This window comes from Panthera onca, chromosome C1 (assembly GCF_046562875.1).
Source record: "Panthera onca isolate mPanOnc1 chromosome C1, mPanOnc1 haplotype 2, whole genome shotgun sequence".
NCBI lineage: Eukaryota > Metazoa > Chordata > Mammalia > Carnivora > Felidae > Panthera > Panthera onca.
Genome location: NC_138346.1, coordinates 160,628,464 through 160,644,378, shown reverse-complemented (window position 1 = coordinate 160,644,378; position 15,915 = coordinate 160,628,464).

The window sequence follows — 15,915 nt, the reverse complement described above, 5'->3', positions numbered from 1 at the left end:
AAATATGGACATACCAATACAAAGTAAACAGAAAAGACTGAGTCAGTAATCAAACATCTCCCAAGAAAAAAGAACAGATGACCAAATGGTATTAATGGTAAATTCTAGTAGACATTTACAGAATAGTATCAATCCTTCCCAAACTCTTTCAAAAAATAGAAGAGGAGGTAACACTCCTAAACTTCCTTATAAGACCAGCATTATCCTGATACCAGAGCCAGATTAGGATACTACAAGAAGGGAAAACTACAGACCAATATCACTGATGAATATAGATGCAAAATTTCTTGGGAAAATATCAACAAACCAAATTCAATAGCACATTAAAGAAAATATACACTATGGGCAAGTCAGATTTATCTCTGGGATCCGAGGATATTTCAACACATGCAAATTAATAAATGGGATACACCACATTAAATTAAAGGTAAAAATCATATGATCATCTCAGTAAATGCAGAAAAAGTATTTGACAAAATACAACATTCTTTCATGATAAGAACCCTCAACAAATCGAGTATTTAAAGGAACATAATTTGATTCAATAAAGGTCATATACAACTAGACCATAGCTAAAACCATATTTAATGGTGAAAATTTTAAAGCTTTTCCTCTAAAATGAGGAACAAGACAAGGACAAACAGTCTTACCACTCTAATTCAACATAATTCTAAAAGTCTTAGCCAGCCAGAGTAATCAGGCAAGATAAAGAAATAAAAGACATCCACATTGGAAAGGAAAAAGTAAAATTTTTATTGTTTGCAGATGATATGATCTTACATATTAGAAAATTCTAAAGATTCCACCATTTTATTATTTTCTATTCCATTATTCAATGTAATTTTATCCAAACATAGACATATTGTTATGAACTAGGATTGCATAGATATTATCTGTTTGTTTATCTTGCTTAGAATTCTCAAATCCCTAAATAAAGCTGGCAACAGCTACTTTAAAGAAAATAACTTGAATACCAGAATTTCACTGATGATCAGTAAAGGAAGAAACACTTTATACATGTAAATACAAGTTGAGTATATTCTCATAAGAGGCACTGCAAACAGAAAGAGCTCCATAATAAGATTTAAGTACTATAATTGAAAATGGTCACACTTTAACTTGATTCACAATTGTGCATGGAGTTGGCATTATAAAACAGTGTAAAAGGCCATTCCTAGAATATGGATATATACCTATTTATATCTACATGCAGTGTGTATATAATATGTATTTTATATTTTATTCATATTGCATAAATTATTAAATATAGTACTATATTTATACACTAAATGTATATATATATATATATATATATATATATATATATACATATTTTAATATTTATTTATTTGTTTTGAGAGAGAGAGCTCATACAAGCAGGGGAGGAGCAGAGAGGGGAAGAGAATTCCAAGAAGACTCCCCACCCAGTGCAGAGCCTGATCTCACAACCATGAGATCATGGCCTGAGCTGACATTAAGAGTTGGAAGCTCAAATGACTGAACCTCATGGGAGCTCCAATATATTTATATATTTTCTATAATATGGACATTATAAAATAGATAATTATATGTATTATATATATTTTATACATATTTATAGATCTTATATAATATATATAGATAATATAGATATTTTTTGGCACAAGCTCCCCAGCTATTCACACCCTGCACCACAATTGATATTTGTTAAAACTGATGAACCTACATTGACACATCATTATCATCAGATTCTATAATTTATATTAGACTACACACTTGGTATTGTACATTTTATGGATATTGGTAAGTATACAATTTGATAATTATATAATGTTGGTGATTTACTCATTGTAGTATCAAACAGAATATTTTACCCTAAAAATCCTTTCTCCTCTGCCAAACCATCCCTCCCAGCCCCAGTTCCTGGAAAACACTGATATTTTGTTGTCTCCATAGTTTTGTCTTTTCCAGAATGTCATATGGCTGGCATCACACTGTATGTAGACTTTTCAGGTTGGCTTCTTTCACTTAGTAATGTGTATTTACAATTTCTCTATGCCTTTTCATGACTTAAAACTCATTTCTTTTTAGTGCTAAATAATATTCCATTCTGGAGTGTCTTCATTTATTTATATTCATAATTCTATATGACAGCTTTATTTTCTGCCTCAGTTACTTTATAATTTTTTAAGTTTATTTTTTTATTTTGAGAGAGAGAGAAAAATAAAGAGAGAGAGAGAGAGAGAGAGAGAGAGAGAGAGAGAGAGAGATTGAGCAAGGAGACGGACAGAGAGAGAGGAAGAGAATCCCAAGCAGGCTCCACACTGTCAGCACAGAGCCTGAAGAAGGGTTCACACTCATGAACCATAGGATCACGAACTGAGCTAAAACCAAGAGTCAGTTGCTTAACCAACTGAGCCACGCAGGTGCCCTCTTACTTTATCATTTCTTATAATGCAGGTATCCTGGTTATGAGTATTTTCGGTATTTGTAGATATGAAAAATTATTTTGACAATTTTTCTTTGCATTGTATTTTATTGAATTTTTTAAACTAATCCCCAGTAAAATTTATTATTATCATTATTATTATGATTGTTATTATCATTTCATATATAGCCCTATGAGGTTTTTTGTTTTTAAGAGAAAGAACAAGCGGGGGAGGTACAGCGAGGGGGGACAGAGGATCTGAAACAGGTTTCCTGATGATTGTAGAGAGTCCCAACACCCTATGAGTTTTAATACATCCATGGATTTGTATAAACACAACCACAATCCGGATACAGAAGAGGTCCATTATTTTACAGCCATCACTTCTGAAAAGTGTTTTTACTGAATTCTAGATTGAGGGGTTTTGCTTTATTTTGTTCTGTTCTGTTCTTTCAGCTGTTTCTGAGAGTCTATCTGCTCTATTTTCAAATCTTCTAAGTCACTTTTTATAATTTCCTCTTCCATATATAAAAGCAAATCAAGTGTTTTGGGGATCAAAATTTATATGATTTAGAGGAACACCTTTACACAAGAATAATACAAAATTATAATTATTAAATTAGGTACAGAGCTTGCACAACAATGTGAATGTACTTAATTATATGTAATTGTACACTTAATGATGTTTAAGTGGTAAATTTTATGTTAGGTGTAATTCACACCTATAAAAGTTGCAATGAAAAAGCAAAACAGAACAAAACTGAGACTTTGAAGGTATTTGTGTAAGTAGAAATGGATTTTAAGCTTTAGTAACTTCACAGAAAATTTACTTCTGCCTGTATGTATTGTTAAGCTATTGCTTCTTTAACTATAATGAGCATAGCTACTTTATTTCTAATATTTGAAATGCACATACTTTGTTCTTTATTATTGTATATTGCCACAACAACCTTCACTACCCTCCCCTTGGAGTGAGTTAAGGGCATTTTTATCAAGCAGGTCCCATTTTGAAATACCAAATAAACATGGGGAGGATCTCCTGTTAGACCCCTCTCTTAAAAGCTGCTGACTTTTTAATTATATCCCTCTTTTCTCAATAGGTCTTCAAATTCAAATGTCAACTTTTCCAGAATTACAAATCCTATAGGGAAAAAAAAAGTATTTTTGCTTTTAATGCTGAATAACCCTTCTGGTTTTCTACTTTTCATCACATTTTTCCCTGATAGTATATTTAAAATCTCTTAGGAGATAATTTTTTAGGAGATAATTTTTATATTGCGTACTAGGATTTATTTTTTTCCACAAGAAAATTTGGTCTGAATAAACTTATCTACCCCATTTCTTACAGTGTATGTATCCTCACTTCAAAATAATACTTTTGGATAATGACATGTTTTCTAAGAAATTTCCAAGAATCAATAAAAATAAAGGAAAAAAATAAGTCTACCTTTTCATTTTCCCATTACTCAAATATGGCAGTATGTTGGTATTATTTTCCTCCCAGTCTTTTTTTTAAGATTTTTTTCACAGTTGTTATGTACCATACACAATTTCTAAATTAATATTGTATTAAGGAATATTGTTCATGCTACCTCCTTTTCATAAACAGCATTTTAGATGGTTGCCTGAGGGCAGAGTGTATGCCCTTTGTATCTCCCCTGCTGTTTAACACAGATACCTACTCTCATTAGACATTCAGTAATGTTTGTTAACTTGAATGAAAGTACAGGCATTTTTTTTTAATGTTTATTTTTGAGAGAGAGACAGAGCACGTGAGCAGGGGAGGGACACAGAGAGAGGGAGACACAGAATCCAAAGCAGGCTCCAGTCTCTGAGCTGTCAGCAGAGCCTGATGTGGGGATAAAAGTCCAGAACCGGTGAGATCATAACCTGAGCCCAAGTCAGACGCTCAACCAACAGCCACCCAGGCACCCCAGAAAGTACAGGCATTTTAAATAGAAAGCTTTCTGGGATAGTCAGTTCTTTCTACCATCTTACCTAATATAGCAATAGAGTTCAAAAGTTGACATTCAATAAACAATCACTGAATTAAATGCTGCAAGACTCATGTTGTCAAGTGACTACACTACAGAAGGAGATGTGGTATGTGCACGTGTGTCTTGCCATGTTCCGGTTTCCTGTTGAATTCAGTTTAGGGAAATAGTCATGAATTTCCAAAGCAATGGATGTGGTAACTTACATTTTACTCCAGATAAAAATATTTATCTGGTAACCATTCTCCTTGCTTTTGCCTTAGTCTCTCAATAATCAGTTTTCGATATATCAGCCAGAAATATTCTTTTAAAGTTCAAATTGATCATGTCATTCTTCTCCTTATACCCTCCAACAATGTTCCATCTCAGAACAAAAGCCAAATCCCTAAAAAGGTTTACAGGGCACTGCATGATCTGGTCAGGTTGCCCCTCTGACCTCTTCTTTCGCTGCATGTTGCTTGCTGTGGTTCACTCACACTGGCCTCAAACACACCAGATATGCTTGCTTGTCTCCCAGGTGGTTGGCATTTGCTATTCTGCCAGGAAACATCTCTCTCTCAGATTCTCTCACTCCCTCAGATCTTTATTGTCTCTGTTCAAATGCTGTTTCTGAGGCATTTTCCCTCTCTTCAACCAGGCATTCCTTGACCTCTTTGCTACTTCATTTCTTCCTTAGTGTTGTACATATTTATTCGTCATTTTGGTTTTGTTTCCTCCAAACTAGAATATAAGCTTCCTGAGTAGAAGTCTTCACCTGTTTTTTCATTAATACAAAACGCCAATGCCTGGAAGCTGGAATATCTGCTTGGTAAATATTTGTTAAAGATATAGATGAATGAATGCTGAATACTCTATCATGCAGTCAATGCTTTTATTGTATATTGTTTTCTCTAAAACTTGAAACAACTTTGTGAAATTCTTATTAGCTTAATGTTAGAGAAAATGAAAGCAGAAGTTGAAAAGTTAAGGACCTTGCTCAAGGCTCCACTAAATGTACACAGGCATTATAAATATAAATCTATATATAAATCTTTCTCTGTCTGGAGACAGAGAGCATGATGGAGTGCGCATGCGTCTATGCAGGAGAACCCAAGGTTGGGCTTCACACAAAAATCTTGTTTTTCTCCAAGTTCAAATTCTTTTCTTTGTATCATGCTGGGATATGGATTAAATGGAAATAATTTAACAATTTCCTGATAATTTTACAATCTAACTGTTAGCTTCTGGGCTGTATTTGTCATTACCATAAAGGAGAAATCCTATGGTTAAGGATCTTGAAACTCACATAGCACACCATAGTAGAAAAAGACAAAATCTTTGAAATTTAAAGGAAAAGAACTCTACGATTTCTTTGTAAACATGAGATAATAAAACTTTGCAGATATGAAACCTTGGTACTCTGGGTTTTTAGACTTCAATCTCAACATCTCCTCTTATAGTAGTACAGTGGGCTTCATATTCTGAGATGCATACCTTGAGCCTTGTTTGTAAGGTATTCCCTTCCGTAAACATTCACTTTGAATGACTTCATTAACTTCTATGATGCTGGAATAAGTGGGAAATGTCTCAGAAATAAAATTACTATAGAACCAGAATTCTAAAATGTATTCTAAATTTATAACACATGCTTAGTAGATTATTACTTTTCTCTCTGTATCTCTTACAGCCTAGGCACGTTGATTTTTTTTAATGTTTATTTATTTTTGGGAGAGAGTCAGAAAGAGGGAGAGTTGGGGGCAGAGACACAGGGTCTGAATATGAAACAGGCTCCAGGCTTTGAGCTGTCAGCACAGAGCCAGATGCAAGGCTTGAACCATGAGATCATGACCTGAGCTGAAGTCTGATGTTTAATTCACTGAACCACTGAGGCACCCCTTGATTTGTTGTTTTTTAATAAGAGAATTAATAAATCTGAGCTTAGGGCTAGATCTAATTTCCAAATGTTTTACTCTGGTAATTGTGGTTGGCTACAAAATGGTTACAAAATTTAAAAAAAAAAAAAACAGTGTGGTTACCTTTAGGTGATGAGATCATGTATGTCTTGGCCATATACAGGTTAAGGACTGAATTTATTTGATAGTACAACTAGGTTACAGAGTGGGAGTGAATATATAGAACATCACCAATTGGACTAAACTTAATTCAAATATATTTATTACTTAGAAAAATACTAGAAAGTGTGTGTCATATTTTTTTTCTAGATGCTTTTAGTAGTAGTAGGATGGAACAGACAAAAGTTGAGTGATCCACACAGAAATCAAACCAATGTCTTTGTCCCATTTGTAGCCATATTCTTTCCAATAAGGACTAAAAACATTGGACTAAAATAGTCTTAATTAAAGATGCCTCCAACACCACTATCACCAAGGGTAATTGACTCCAAAGTATTACTGTAAAAATTCTGACACACATCAATAGGCACATAAAGTTATCACTAACTTGTAAGAATATTTGAAGTTTGGGATAAATAGCAGAGAGTTTAGTTCAACTGTCCAAATAAAAATCTTAGAAGTGTTGAATTTGAAGTACAAGGTGTTTTGTTTTTAATTCCATTATTAAGACCAAATGATCCAGATTGTTTATGTATCTTTCCACTTAAATTGACTTCTTTTGATTTGGATTAGCTTCTTGACTGATTCTGCATCCTCTGGGAGAGGCTCTGAGCACTTGACAAGCAGAATGAGAAATTCAATTATTGCTATGTTAAATCCATCTTCAATTTGACATTTACCCTCAATTGAATATTTTCATGGAGTCTGAGACTCCATTAACCATTCCCTTCCTTTTTTTCTCATTATTCACATCTCCAGATTTATCTCTTACTCTTCACAAGAAATCCTTTTATTTTAACATGCTTAAACAACCAGAATAGGAATTCTCTCTAGGAAATTAGCCTATCTGATTCATATTCTTTCTCTCTCTCTCTCTTTCTCTTTCTCTCTCTCTCTCTCTCTCTCTCTCTCTCTCTCTATATATATATATATATACACATATATATATATATATACATACACACAATACTTAGCTTATAATATTTTTAAAGATTAAATAAGATAATATAGAATAAATTGTTTTAGAAAAAATATATATTACAAGGTTAAATGTATTCTTCTTGGACAGGTGGTAATGTATGAATATGTACACAACCCTAATAAATATATGACAACATGATTATAGGATTTAGAAAATAGACAGTTTTGGTGATACAGGGTTGAAGAATTAATTAGTGGTAAAATATCAAGGGTTAGAGGAATGAACCATAAATAAGAAAATGATTTACAGAAGCAACCAAAGAACCATATAATGAAAAAATAACTTGCCCAAGGTCACATGTTATTTATTAATTCATTCATAATTCATCCACCCATCAAGTATTTGTTAAACACAATTAATACAATGATGAGCAAAACATGCTCCATGTCTTCATGGAGGTTACAGAATCCGAGAAAGAGCTCTTCCCATAAAATAGTAATGCTTCTTGAAACACATCTAATGTTAAGAAAACAGCTGTAGTCTTGAAACACAGAGAAATGAAATACCACATATAGAAGTGCTCAGTCTCATTTAGAAGTATGTACTAAATCTTGTCATTCTAGCTAATTTAAATTTCCTCTACCATTAAGATATGATTACACAGTTTTTTGTGTCCACTAGGAAACCATTTTCTTTAACGAAAAGTACACCTTTCCTTTAATGAATTGGGAAAAATTCAAGAGGCAACTGTTTGTGAATCATTTTTCTTTCAACATCTTTTTTTTTTTTGGAAAGATACTGAAAGATGTATTTGCGTACAAAGATTAAAAACATATGATTCTTGTCCCAAATGATTCAAAATATAATAAGGAAGATAAATGTAATACATAATTGCAGGCAAAAGCAATATATACAATCACATAAGCTTAGAAGGGATGAATTCTACTGAAAAATTCAAGAAAGGCAGTGCATAGAATAAGACCTACTTCTAGATTAAGGCTTCAAATAAATAGAATTTTTTGTTCAATCTTTTCTACTGCTAATTTGAAATTAATGTGATCAGGTAAGATTGTATTGTGGCATTCATTCAATAAAAATTGATTGAATATCCACCATTACACAGACTCTGTGATAATGACTAGGAGTATAACAAAGGAAAAGTCCATGGTTTGAAAACCCCAGTCTAACAAGGAGGTCAGACTAGAAACAAATCAATTCAGCAGGTACAAGATGGCCTCTTACTGCATGTTCCAGGTTTGGAGTAGAGAAAGAGAAAAAAATAAAAAGCAAACTGTTTACCCTTGTGGTGAGTATATATTTTACTCAGAAGAAACAGAAAATGAACACTTTAAATAAGAAATGCATTGGGGCACCTGGGTGGCTCAGTCGGTTAAGCGGCCGACTTCGGCTCAGGTCATGATCTTACGGTCCGTGAGTTCGAGCCCCGCGTCGGGCTCTGTGCTGACAGCTCAGAGCCTGGAGCCTGTTTCAGATTCTGTGTCTCCCTCTCTCTGACCCTCCCCCGTTCATGCTCTGTCTCCCTCTGTCTCAAAAATAAATAAACGTTAAAAAAATAAAAAAAAAATGCACTATTTCCTTTAGATGACAATGGAGGCTACTGAAACAAATACTACAAAAATATTCTCAGGTTGCTATGAAATCACAGCCAAATAACTATTAGATAGAAGGAACAGTTGATAATCTAAGGCTCCCTGAGAGGAGTTTTGAAAGCTAAACGATAATTTAGTAATTATTAAATGAAAGGAAGAGAATGTTAAGAAACCAACACCCTCCTCATTCATTTTTCTTAGGATCCTTCAAAGACATGGATGGGGATAAACAAGTTTCTGTTACTTTCATGAAGAACAAGGTTATAGCCACAAGAATTTCAAAGCAACTAAGAAACTGAAGGCAGAGTTGTAGGTAGTTAGACCTACGTAACCACCCAATGTGATGACAGGAGTGCAAAATATAAGTGGGGGATATAGCGGTTACTAGCCCCCCCAAAAAAACCCACTAGGAATAGTATATTTCATAGCAGATTTCATTGCAGTATGACACCTGAGTAACATTTATCTTAATGATATTATAATATGTGGGATTCTTATAACAGTAATGATAACTTAGGGAAAAATCAGGAGAAAAGAAGACTGTAAAGTGACTAAGTAGTTAGCAAATACAAAAAAAGACAGAATAATCTAAAATTTTTGACGTTATATTTAGATGACAAATGTAATATTGCTACTGAGTAAAATAAAGCAATATTTTTAAATAGAAGTTTACTACTTATGAGACAATAAACACATTAGATATTGGAGGTTTTTTTTTTTTTTTCTTTGTGTGATTATTAAGTTTAAAGGTCTGGATAAAATGTTGTTATAAGAAGATGTATTAACAAACTTTACAGAATAAAGAAACCACGCAAAAAATAAGAAATGCTAACATACATCTAGCAGTAAATTAGGCATTCTCACAGGTGAACTACTTAAAACTTCTAATAAACAGGGAATTCACAGTCTATTAAACTACTTGTATCATAGAGAAAGAAGGAAAACTTCCAAAGTACAAAAAGGAAAATAAAACTCTAACATATAAATTTAATTCCAGGAAGGTAAAGATATTGCAGTATTAAAAAAAATTTACCAAAGTAACATGGAGTTTAAAACATGAAATTGCCAAGATGTAACCATTTTTAACTTATAAAAAAGAACAATTTCCTGTGTTGACATATTAGAATATCAAAGAGAAAAAATAATATAAATCATTTTGTTATGTGACAAAGTAGTTGAAAAACTTCACGTTTACTGTATCACCCTTAATAATTAGTAGTTCATTTATTTCTGATTAATAAATATGCCACTGTATAAATATGCCTAAATTTACTTATCTTCTCTCCTGTTAAGGATATTGCTTGTATTTTGTTTTTGTCCATTATTAATAATATTGCTATAAGCAATAGAGTAAAAGTCATTTTGCAGACAATTTTTTTACTTCAGTTGATATCTAGGAATATAATTGCTGAGTCATAGGATAATTTATTTTTAACTTCATAAGAAATTATCAGGCTTGCAAAGTACATTTACCATTTGCACCATTTTAACCACTACCAACAATGCATGTGAGTCCATTGCTCCACATCCTTGCCAACAATTGACATAATCAGTCTTTGTATTTATCCATTATAGTGGGTCTACAGTGCTTTCCTGTGATTTTAGTTAGTCTTTCCATGATGATTAAATGGTGTTTATCACTCTTTCATGTGCTTATTTGTCATTTTTATCTATTCTTTTTTGAAGTGTCTTTAATCTTTTGCCCTTATTTATTTATTTATTATTTATTTATTTATTTAAATGGAGTTATATATTCTGGATACAAATTCTTAGATACACGCACTGTCAATATTTTCTTTTAATTTATGGTTTGCCTTTTCATTTCCCATGATGAACAGAACAATTTAATAGAAAAATGACTACTGAGTAGAGCTGTTTCTTAGAAGCTTTGAAAATAGAACTTTTTTTCTTTCAAAAATGTTTCCTATCTGATTTTTGCTTTAATAGTTGTTACTGATGCTGTTATTTTCAGTATAAATTTCTCACAGTCACATCAAAATTTTGTCTTTGTCCCTTTGTCCTCTTTTCAGTTACAGAACATACTGATTTTCAAACATCCTTGGCTCCTCTGTGCTAGGATGGAAAGCAAGCTTGTTCCTTAAGTCAATGAGAGCAGTGTTGCTAACTACAAATAAAGTATTCTCTTGCTTTTTTTATTTCTAGATGTTTGACTTTTTTCAATATTACCATCTAAGAATTATGTGTGTTATATTTGATAGGAATTCAAATCAAAAAAGGAGACAGATGCCATGGCCTCAGTAGCACGTAAATATTATAAAAATCATAAAGTTCACTATTTTTGATTTATCCTATTTTTGTAATAGGATTCATTATAGAAATTAAAAGTCAAGTTTATGTGAAACCTATGCCCATACCTCACACAACTGAAAACCAATTTCTGATCTAGGTCAATAGTTCTCTCATGCATCTTTGTTTTTCCTACAGCTTTCTCTTACCAAAAAATGCTTCCATGAAATTATTATAATGAACTATGCACAAAACATATAGGTAAGAACTATTTAACAGCATGAGAATGAATGAAGGAAATAAATTTGTCAGGGGACGTATTATACTACATGTTTACATAAGACAAAAGAAGCTGTGCACAATTATATGGCTGCCTAAATTAAATATTTATAACCCATGAACTCTTGTAATTTTTAACTTCTTATGAATAAGTATGAATATATTATATGTTTGGAGATCTGAGCACTCGAGTATATTATCCATGCCTTCCTTCTTGTTTTTTTATTTTATACATACTATTTTCTATATTTAATGATATCACCCTTGCCACATTGTATCTGAATGACGTGTTCACTATTCCAATTTGTATTTTGAATTCTTAGGGTTGTGACTAGCAGAAATATGATTACCCTACAGCTGTGTGAAGTAGATATTACCTCTTACAGAAAATTCAGAAAGATCAACTGCTTGCCCCAAGTCATACAACTAGTTCAGTAAGCCCATGACATTTACACTATAGAGTGCTGTCATTATTAGAGAATGCATTAAGTGAAGTTATAGTTCAACACTAGTGGAATCAAAAAGTTAGCTATTTAGCTTATTAAATGTGATAATACAAAAATAGAGAGAGAAAAAAATTACAAATTGTGAAATGCCATTTGATTGGAACAATGGCCCTTGCATACTCCACACTTTTCTCCCAATCCAAGCCATAATTCATAGAAAAAAATATTAACTTTTATTAACTTTTCCATTATTTTAATTGCAGGATTCTCTAATTCAAGGTAATACATTGTCGTTTGTTTTCTTCTCTTAAAATTGTTTTGTATACATTAAGCAAATGCATTTAGACTTTGTTTATGCTTGGTTAAAAAATGAAAAAGATTATGATAGTGAAGGGAAAAAAATGAGCATTTGAAGTAAAGTCAGTCTAGTATTGTTTTTTTCTGTAAAGAAGGCTAGAGGAAGAACATATGGTGACAACTTCTGAGGGTGCCAATGTTAACAAAAACACTTTTACAAATATCTTCATTACAAATGCACATGTATACATTATACATGTATAAATGTATAAGGATCAAAGAGCAACAACAAGGAAACAAGGGGAGGACTGAACAAAATATTTTCATTTGCCCCATTAGATGCACTCTCCACATTTCTCCTTCTTTCCTCATCCTTGCTTAGTCCCCCAAGAGGCTCACCATGCCTACCACTTGGTGCGCAGGAGGCTGATGCCACAGGACTGCATCAGTGGGCTTCTTCAACCCCTGACTTCCTTCTGAGTGTGTCCAAAGGGAGTCATTGCAGGAAACAGGATGTTTGAGTAAATACTATCCCCACTGTTTCTGCTAGATCTCCAAAAGCTGACTACAGAGATTCTCTAATTTTCATCTGCCTTCTAGATCATCAGCTGTTTATTCCCCCATCACTCCTACCATTACCAACCTATTTTGTGGGGGCCTGTGGGGATTTGCAACATGGTTGTGACTAGTCAAAAATTCTAACTCTGAGTCCTTTACCACATCTGCTATCGGAAAATTCCATACCACGGAATGTAGGATCTTACTTCTTGAGTGGCGACTAAAGGTGATCAGGTAACTAAACTATAATAATAGAAGTTAACTTCCCAGGGGAAAACTGGCGACAGTTAAGTGAGGATAAACATCCTCTTCCTTTCTACCTTGGATAGACTCTTCCAAGGTATGGTTTCTATTTTCAGTAGGTCTGGAGAATTCCTCCTCCAAGACCAAGTGATTTTATTTTCAGAGCAATCACTCTTATTTCCTTTGGCTCTTTGCAAAACACAGTGAACAGAAAGGTATTACATTTCTTTCAATCTTTAGAATTCTACTACCATTTTCTTGGTCTCTGCTGCTATGAGATTGCACACCCCACATAAAGATATACTTAATATTTGCATGAGTTTCTATCTAATAAGAAGTATAAACAAATTATGTAGAGACATAGCACTTTTAATAAAATTTTTCCAAATTTCGTTTCTACTATTGTTAACCTTTGTAACTTTGTAAGGGATATAGAGACAGGTTTTTTTTTTTCTGTTTCAACAGCCATAGTCAATGTGTCTTACCTTTCCTACTTTGTAAGATGAGCCTTCCCTCAGCTCATTTATCTAAATTCCCCTCCCAAATTCCGATCAACCACACTTTCACTTTTTGCATTGTGAAGACTAATATTAATACCTTTTTCTTAAACCTTAATTTTTAATTTAAATTTAATGTGTTTGCTGCATATAATTTATGAAATTTAATACAGTAAGTATTGTTTATGTCATGAATATGCAAAGCACTCTTCACTGCAGAGGTAGTAATGTTATATATATTTTTTTTTCTTATACCAATTATTTATCTGGATTGTAATTGCTTTATTTTATACTGAGATATATACATTCACAGATATATGTATAGAACTTCTCCCATATAAAAATATTTTCCACATAACTCTTTTTAGGGCCTTCTATTTCCCTACACCATACTAAATAGATCATCCCTAAATTTCTCACACAGAGCCATCCTAGGATTTTATGTCTAGGATTTCACTTCTTGTTTTAAGTTACTTCTCTTGTTTTTTGGAAACAAAGTTCACTATCCATTCCTGGCATAAACTCTCAGGTAAGTAGAACTAATTGAGAATTTCATCAACTTAATATTTTGGAAAACACTCTCTGGCAATTTATTAAAAATTTAAACATTTACAAGATGATCCAGCCATCTACTTCTAGGTATTTTCCTGAAAGAATGAAAGGTCCATACAAAGACTTAAATATCAATGTTCACAGCAACTTTTTCATAATAGCCCCAAATTGAAAACAATCCAAAAGTCTATCAACAGTTAAACAGACATACAAACAGTGACCTATCCATACTATCGAATAGTAGTTAGCAATAAAAAAATACACTAGTAATATATAACATGGAGGTATCTCAAAATAATTATGCCAAGTAAAAGAAGTCAGAAAAGCAAACTATATACCATATGCTGCCATTTGCATAAATGTCTCAGAAATGGTAACTAATAAAGGGTGACAAAAACAATGGTTGTGTGATGATGGAGACAGGGATGGAGAGTTGTGGGAATTGGGGCAAAGGAGGGTCTGCCAAGAAGCAAGAGGAAATTTTGGATTTTATTTTCCTAGGATGAAGTAGTCAACATGGAAACCTAAAATGTTCTGAGGTAATGGAAGCCACACTTTCATTCCCCCTGAAATAGCTTTAGGGCAAAACTAGCCCAAGTATCCATTGATGAATGCATGGATAAAGAAGATGCGGTATATATGTGTGTGTGTGTGTGTGTGTGTGTGTGTGTGTGCGCGTAATGGAATATTATTCAGTCATAAAAAAGAATGAAATCGTCATTTGCAACAGCATGGTTTGAGGTAGTGTATTATGCTAAGCCAAGTGTCAGTCAGAGAAAGACAACTACTTTTATGATTTCACTCATATGTGGAATTTAAGAAAGAAAACAAACGAGCAAAGGGGAAAGAATAGAGAGGCAAATCAAGAAATAGATTCTTAACTATAGAGAACTGATGGTTACCAGAGGGAGGGAGGGAGGGAGGGTGATGAATGAAATAGGTGATGGAGATTAAGGAGTGCACTTGTTGCGATGAACACTGGGTGTTGTATGGAAGTGTTGAATCACTATATTGTCTACCTGGAACTAATATTATACTGTATGCTAACTAACTGAAATTTAAATAAAAACAAAAAAAAACACAACTGAAATATCAACAGATAATATTTAGCTCAAAATTGAGCTAAAGTATCCAACAATGTATAAAAACAATACAATTCTGTATTTCAGGCATTGTATTAATAACTCAGTATATACTGTCTCATGCAATTGCCCCATAAAATAACCCTATGAAGTAGGTATCCATTTCCCTAATGTAATGAGGATGAAACTAAGGCTTGGATAAATTATGTTCCTTGCCCAATAATATCAGTGGAGTTTATTTTTAAACTGACAAATTAGGATTCTAGAGTCTGGGATTTCATACTTTAAGAATTATGTAAACTTCAGTACATTACAAATGACATTCTTTTGTGTGATTCTAATAAATGTGAATGGCTATCATGAAGCCACATTATTGAAATGTATTCATTATGATATGGGTTTTTTTTGCAGGGTTATTTTAAGGCCTTTTAAAAAATTGGATGTATTTTATCCAGGTGAATTCTACAAAGTTTTACATGCAGTGAGAATCAGTGCCGATCTCCTTTTAAGGATCAATAGGTATGTATGGCTGATTGAACAATGAAGGCACCTTTATCCAGTTCCTCATTCTTTTGATTTTGAAGATACTCATCCAGCAGAGTGCTGCATGAGTTTTCATTTAATTAACTTGGATTTTTTTAAATATGTTTGTAGGTATCTTGTTCATCTTCTATCACAGCTGGAAGACAGGAGTCTCTCTCCTAAAGATACTTCATTTGTATGTTATGGA